The following is a 7,211-nucleotide window of genomic DNA, read 5'->3' as shown; positions in this document are numbered from 1 at the left end:
GCTGCTGGGATTACAGGCGTGAGCCACCTTGCCCAGTTAGGCCATGAGTTGTTTAGGATCAGAGACCAGCTGTTTTCTGTTCGCTATTATGTCTTCTCCAACCCTAGTGAAGGGCCCAACAAATAAGATGCTCAACACTGGTATCGATGTGGGAAGTGAATGGTAAGATAGAAGATGATCCAATATTCTTTGTCACAGGTTTTAAGAGATTCAAAACTGTATTTTTTTAAAACCATGTGTCACTAGGAAGGACTGTCACAAAACACTGAACCCCATTTAATCTTAGCTACAGCTCCCCCAGCCAAGCTTCAAAGACAAGCATCATTTGGAAAATAAAATGACAGAACTAATATAACAAGCCATATCCTGTTGAGAGTTATTTTGGGAGGTGCCTACAAAAGGAGAGTTGTATGCTGCCTTCTCAAAGCCTGGACAGGGATCTGCAGTTTGAGGCCTCTCCTCCAGAGCAAGAATGTTCTGAAAGAAGAGTTAGGTCAAATGGTACCAGCGACTCTGCCTGACCGGGGCCTCTCTGTCAGTTAGTTAGTTCATAACTAATATCTGTTTCTAAATTCAGAAAGGGGCATCGACCATGAGTTTGGTTCACATTATAGGCCTACTGGAGCCACCCCTCCTCCAGGCCTCTGACAAAAGTCAAAGCTGGTGATCCTGAGCACAGAGGTTTCCAGACCAAGCTGCAATGCACAGCAGAAGTGGATTCGTAAAACAAAGAATAGTCTGTGCAGGGCGTGGTGGGTCTTAGATTTCAGATTCTAGATGAATACAAATGGTTGTATCCGGGGTATTTGTATTTGAAAAACTGGAGGCAAATATTTTAAAGCTATAAACTACCTCTAGTTCTCTCGTCTGTCCTCAGCTATTAAGACGTTCCTGCTTGAGAGGCAGGGGGTTCAGATGGCCTGAGCAGTAAATTGTCATTACTGTGTTGTGATGTGCCCATCTCTCATCCTGGCACAAAAGCCCCTGGGGAGGTACTGGCCTGACCCAATTATCACTCAGTAAACCAGCTGTGTTTCCTAGACCCAAAGCTGCATAGAACTTTGATGTTTGGCTTTAAGCATCCTTCCTCTCCCCTCCAGAAAACTTCATGTTCATTCCAGCCAGCTGGAAGTGTCCCTAGACACCTCGTGGCCACTACAAACACCCAGGGATGAGACCTGAGCCCTGGGATCCCCACTTTACACAAACGGAAAAGACAAGAGGACCACTGGGAAAGCTTTATAAAACATGGCAAATCCCAATTGATGTCCAGTAAATGTTAATTCCATGTGTGGAAGACTTCCTCCACAATGTCCAAACTTCTAGTGTTTAGGTGATTTGCTCTCAAGTGAGCAGGAAATCATCTGAGAATGTAATTTACACAGCAGTGAATAACTAAAATGGATTTCCTATCAGTTTCTCAGTATATATGGAGGCACTTTCATATACATTTTTTTTTTCAATACTGGGGATCAAACCCAGGGACTCACATGTGCTAGGCAAGGACTGTACACTGAGCTACATTCCCAGAACTTTTTATTTTTTATTTTACTATTTTGTGCATGCGTGTGTGTGTGTGTGTGTGTGTGTGTGTGTGTGTTACTGGGGATCAAACCCAGGCAGGTTTTACCACTGAACTACATCCTCAGCCCTGTTTATTTTTCATGTTGAGCCTTGCTAAATTGCTGAGGATAGCTTCAAACTTACCATCCTCCTGCTTTGACCTCCCAAGTAGCAAGGATCACAGGCTACTTGACTATGACTGCAAGAAAAAAAGGAAAGAAAAGACAAAAAAATGATGAACACAGAATTATTAGTAGCTACCAAGGGATAAAAAGGGGTGTTGGTGGGAGTGAAGGGGGTTTGATGATATAATAGCAGCATGAAGGCTCCCTGTGGTGATGGCAATGACATTGTGGTAAGACTGAATATGTGACTGGTTGTGATATTTTACTATTGTTTTAGTTACCACTGAGGGAAATGGATAGAGTACATATGATGACTTTGGATTTTCTTTTATAACTGCATGTGAATATATACTCATATAAAAAAGTAAAAAATAAAACACATTCAAAGGGTGAGAGACATTTAGAGAAGTAAACCCAGCACAGTTTCTAAATACCAGTGTCAGGTTGTGTAGTAAACACCAGCCTGAGCCCAGATCCAGACTGTCTGGGTTCAGACTCTGCTGTCCTCCCCCGATTATCAACAAGAGACCTTAGGAGAGCACTTACCTTTTCTGCACCTAGTTTTCCTTATCCTTAAGAAGAGTCTGATACTCTTAGTATCATATCTCATGGAATGGTTGGTGGTCTGAGCAAATTACCATAAAACACGTGATGTATTTAGAACAGTGCCTGCCCCATAGTAAGTGCTCAATAAATATTAGCTGTTATCAATTCTGAGCATAAGGTGGGATTCCTAGGTGGTTGATTCCTTCCCCAAGCCCAAGCCCAGTGCTCTCTCATCAGATGGCCTCATGCTTACAGGGAGGGAGAATCATCTACTTTGCTTGGAGTGACAGTGCCAAACTGCATGAGAAGGCCCCCCACCGTTTAACAAGGAGAGAGTAGGTGCCAAGAGAAAAAGTATTATTGCCATCAGAAAGAAGTTAAGAATTTAGAAGAAAAGTAGGAAATCATTTTCTAAAGCTCCTCATGCCATTGATACCTGGTGCTTGCATCTGACACCACACAGAACAGGGCACTTTTATATCCTTTACTTCTTTTAGGTTGGGTTCACTTTACCACCAACTCCTATTTCCCACAAAAGACCCCTATCCTGCCACCCTGACCTGCTCTAATGGCTAAGGACCAAATTGTGCAGGAGGAGAGGAGAAGCAAAGGGAAAAGAAGCAGCTTATTTAGAGGGCTCTTTTCTGTTTTTTGTACTGGGGATTAAACCCCAAAATGTTCTACCACTGATCCTCATCCCCAGCCCTTTTTATGTTTTAATTTTGAGACAGGGTCACACTAAGTTGCTGAGGCTGGCCTCAAACTTGTGATCCTCCTGCCTCAGTCTCCTGAGTCACTCGAATTACAGGCATGCATTACCATGAATTCTACAAGTTCTATCAAAAGAAGTTTTGTATATTCTTGGCGTATTAGTTTGCTAGGGATATAATAACAAAGTACCACAGCCTGGGTGGCTTAAAGAATATAAAATTATTTTCTCACCATATGGAGCCTGGAAATCCAGGATCATGGTGTCAACAGGGTTGGTTTCTTCTGAGGCCTCTCTCCTTGGCTGGTATATGGCTGACCTCTCCCTGTCTTCACGTGGTCTTCCCTACATGTCTGTCTGTGTCAAGAAGGGACAACTCCTCATAAGGACACCAGTCACATTGGATTAGGAACTATCCCGATGACCTCACATTAACTTAATCACCTCTGTAAAGACTCTTGTCTTTGCTTTCCTTTTGGGGCACATAGCAGCAAGATGGCGGTGCAAGTTTCCAAGAAAAGGAACTTTGTCACTGATAGAATCTTCAAGGCTGAATGAAATGAGTTTCTCACTCGGGAGCTAACTGAAGATGGCTCCTCTGGAGTTGAGGTCTGAGTTACACCAACCAGGTCAGAAATCGTTATCTTAGCCACCAGGACACAGAGTGTCTTGGTGAGAAGGGGCGGTGGATCCGGGAATTGATGCGGTCCTCCAGAAGAGGTCTGGCTTCCCTGAGGGCAGGGTAGAGCTTTATGCTGAAACGGTGGCCACAAGAGGTCTGTGTGCCATTGTCCAGGCTGAGTCACTGCGATCCCAACTCCTAGGAGGGCTCGCTGTGCAGAGGACCCCTTATGGTGTTGCGGTTCATCATGGGGAGTGGAGCCAAAGGGCTGTGAGGGCGTGGTGTCTGGACAACCCTGAGGACAGAGAGCTAAATCCATGGAGCTCGTGGATGGCCTGATGATCCACAGTGGGGACCCTGTTAACCACTATGTTGACACCGCTCTGGCACCAGGTGCTGCTCAGACAGGGTGTGCTGGGCATCAAAGTGGAGATCATGCTGCCCTGGGCCCCAAGGGGTAAGATTGACCCTAAGAAGCCTGTGCCTGACCATGTGAGCATCATGGAACCCAAAGATGAGATCCTGCCCACCACCCCATCTCAGAATAGAAGGGTGGGAAGCCAGAGCCGCCTGCCATGCCCAGGCAATCCCTGCAGCATAACAGGGTCTCCTTGGCAGCTGTATCTGGAGTCTGCATGTTGCTCTTTAAAGCCATTTAATAAAATCTTGTACAAAGACATAAGGCCTGACGGGCTTTCTGTCCACTGTTCAAGCTGAGTTATGTCAGCCTGTGGAACATGACTTATGGCTTCGGTTTCGGCCATATTTGCAGTATTTACAGGGCCAGGACTGGAGGAACCAAGCAGAGCTCACCAGAGAAATATCCTGTGGGATTGTGAAGACTGCAGCTGGCAGGGCAGCACCTAGGTTAGTCATCCTACTGTTCAGGATTACAGGTTTAGAAGAATTTGGTTTGGATGGTGGGGAATGAGCCTAGGGCCTTGCACATGCTAGGCACTCCACCACTGAGCTATGGGGGTTAGGATGAGTTTTTTCCTGATGTATAAGGAAATCCATATTGCACATAAATTCAGGTACATGCTTTTGTGTCATACTTAAAAAAAAAAAAAGACTCCCATCTTCTTCAAATACAGTCACATTCTGAGGTACAAGAGGTAGGTCAACTTTCAAACTTCAGAGGGACACAATTCAGCAGGCAACAATTGGTTAGGTTAATACCTAAATATTTTATGGTTTTTCATTATTATTTTGAGTGCTCTCCCATATTTTTTTTTGCTTTAATTAGTTATACATGACAGTAAAATGCACTTTGATACATCATATATAATGGAGTATAATTTCTCATTTTTCTGGTTATACATGATGTAGAATCTCACTGGTCGTATAGTTATATATGTACATGGTTAATACTGTGTTTTTGTTTTTGTTTTGCTGGTGCTGGGAATTGAACCCAGGGCCTTATGCATGCTAGGCAAGCACTCTACCAACTGAGCTATATCCTCAGCCCCCTAATACTGTCTGATTCGTTCTACTATCCTTCCTATCCTCATACCCACTCCCCTCCTTTCACTCACCTCTACCTAAAGTAACTCTATTCTTCCCTAGCCTACCCCCCTCATTGTGAATTAGCATCCACATATCACAGAAAACATTCAAACCCCTGCACCAAAAAGAACAACAAAAAACCCCACACAACTATGTAAGCAATAACCCACTTTAGAATGCAATTAAAAATACAAGAGAATTAGCATCTGCATAATTCACCTGTATTTTAATTGTATTTAGTTCTCCTGTACTTTTTAGAAGAGTTAGGGTTAGGTTTAGGGTTAGAGTTAGGATCACATTCTAAAGTGGGTTATCACTAACATAGTGTGGGGTTTTGTTGGTGTGTGTGTGTGTGTATGTGTGTGTGTGTGTTGGTACTGGGGGTTTGAACCCAAGGGTCCTTAACTACTAAGCTACATCCCCAGCAATTTTTGCCCCCCCTTTTTTTTTTTTCACAGGGTCTCACTAAGTTGTTTAATTCTCGCTAAGTTGCTGAGACTGGCTTTAAATTTGCAATCCTTTGGAATGGGGATATAGTTCACTTGGTAGAGTGCTTGCCTTGCAAAGCACAAGGCCCGGGGTTCAATCCCCAGCACTGCAAAAAAGAATAAATAAATAAATTTGCAATCCTCCTGCCTCAGCCTCCCAAGCCACTGGGATTATAGGCATGTGCCACTATGCCTGGTAACATAGCTGTTTTAATCAGCATTTGTATCACCGTGACCAAAATACCCAGCAAGAACAACTTATAGGAGCAAAAGTTTATTTGGGGCTCATGGTTTCAGAGGTTTCAGTTCACAGATGGTGGACTCCATTGCTCTGGGCCCAAGGTGAGGCAGCATATCATCGGGAAGGGCCCAGCGCAGGAAAGCTGCCCAGGCAGAGAGAGAAGAGGGAAGGAGCCATAGGGAAGCTGCACCCTTCCAAGGCATGCCCCACCCTGAAGTTACCAGCCAGGCAGTCCATTCAGACTAGAATGGACTGACGAGTTCGCAGCTCTCAGGATCTAATTGTTTTACCCCTGAATATTCCTGGAGCCTCTGCAGAACACTTCAGATCCAAATTGTGGCAACAGTCAAATGCCATTGATTTTTATGCATTGATTGACAATCTTCCTGAACTCATTTATTAGATCTAATTCTTCGTTCATTGTTTCCTTTGTCATCCAACAACGACAGGTTTAACTCGTTCATGTCACATGCTATCCCCTTTCTTAACTAGCTTTGTTTCCCAAGGACCACCAACTAACTAAAAAGGGTTTTTTAGTTAGATTTTATATAACACCTATATATGGCAGAATCTAGAGAGAAATACATGGGATATTCTGCTTTTTAAGATGAAAGACGCTTAAATGGCTATCAGAAAAAGGCATTGGGTAAGAAAGTAACTGAGGATAGGAGACAGCGAAAGGAAGTGATTTGGGTACACTGGAAATCTGAACGAGGTTGTAGCTGAGACGTCAGGAGTAGTCTTGGACAGGAACATGGAAGAAAGCAAACGTGGGTGGGCATATGGATAAGATGGTAGGTGGGTACAGAGATAGGTCATGGAATCTCCTGTCTGAGGGTTTTACCTGCAGATATCTGTGGTAAGACACAGGAGTGTGGGCGAAGGGAAAGGTTGGAATACAGATGGAGAACTGAGAGAACCACAAAGGTTTGTTGGAGTCCCTTGTATTTCTGTCACCCTGCCATGATTAGTGACACGTGTTTAACTTAAGGAATATACTACACCCTGATTTTACCTCCATGAAAACTGGGAATGAAAGATCTTGGCCAAGAATTTAGTTAAGTCCCTTCCAGAAAGTTCAGGAGTTAAAGACAGTATCCAGGAACAGATCTATAGTACCTTTCTTTCTCCTGATAGCCTGTGCTGCCTCTGGGAGATTGAGCTTATCTTTGGGAGGTGAATGCGAAGTTGGGGTGTTTGCCTGTGTCTAGCAGGTCCCAAACCCACCCAGTGGGATAGATAGGAGAGTGACTCTTCATGCTGCAGCTGATGGGAAAACCTAAAAGTCAAGCCAGCTTAGAGAGGCGAGGCCAACACCCACACACCCATTCCCTTCACCTTGGACCCAGAAGGAGACGAGGGGAACAAATCACATGGCACTGTTGCAAGGAGAACGAGAGATACACGCATC

General features: G+C 44.2%; 1 non-coding gene and 1 pseudogene across 1 annotated transcript; one reads left to right on the top strand and one right to left on the bottom strand.

Moving 5' to 3' along the window:
• Window positions 1-3,438: 3,438 nt before the first annotated feature.
• LOC124963559 (40S ribosomal protein S3-like) lies at window positions 3,439-4,224 on the top strand (annotated as a pseudogene).
• A 731-nt stretch (window positions 4,225-4,955) lies between these two features.
• On the bottom strand, window positions 4,956-5,031 carry Trnaa-agc (transfer RNA alanine (anticodon AGC)). The gene has a single exon. It is a non-coding gene; the product is annotated as a tRNA-Ala (tRNA).
• Window positions 5,032-7,211: the final 2,180 nt, after the last annotated feature.

This window comes from Sciurus carolinensis, chromosome 13 (genome assembly GCF_902686445.1).
Source record: "Sciurus carolinensis chromosome 13, mSciCar1.2, whole genome shotgun sequence".
NCBI lineage: Eukaryota > Metazoa > Chordata > Mammalia > Rodentia > Sciuridae > Sciurus > Sciurus carolinensis.
This window is presented reverse-complemented; position numbering and strand designations above follow the sequence as displayed.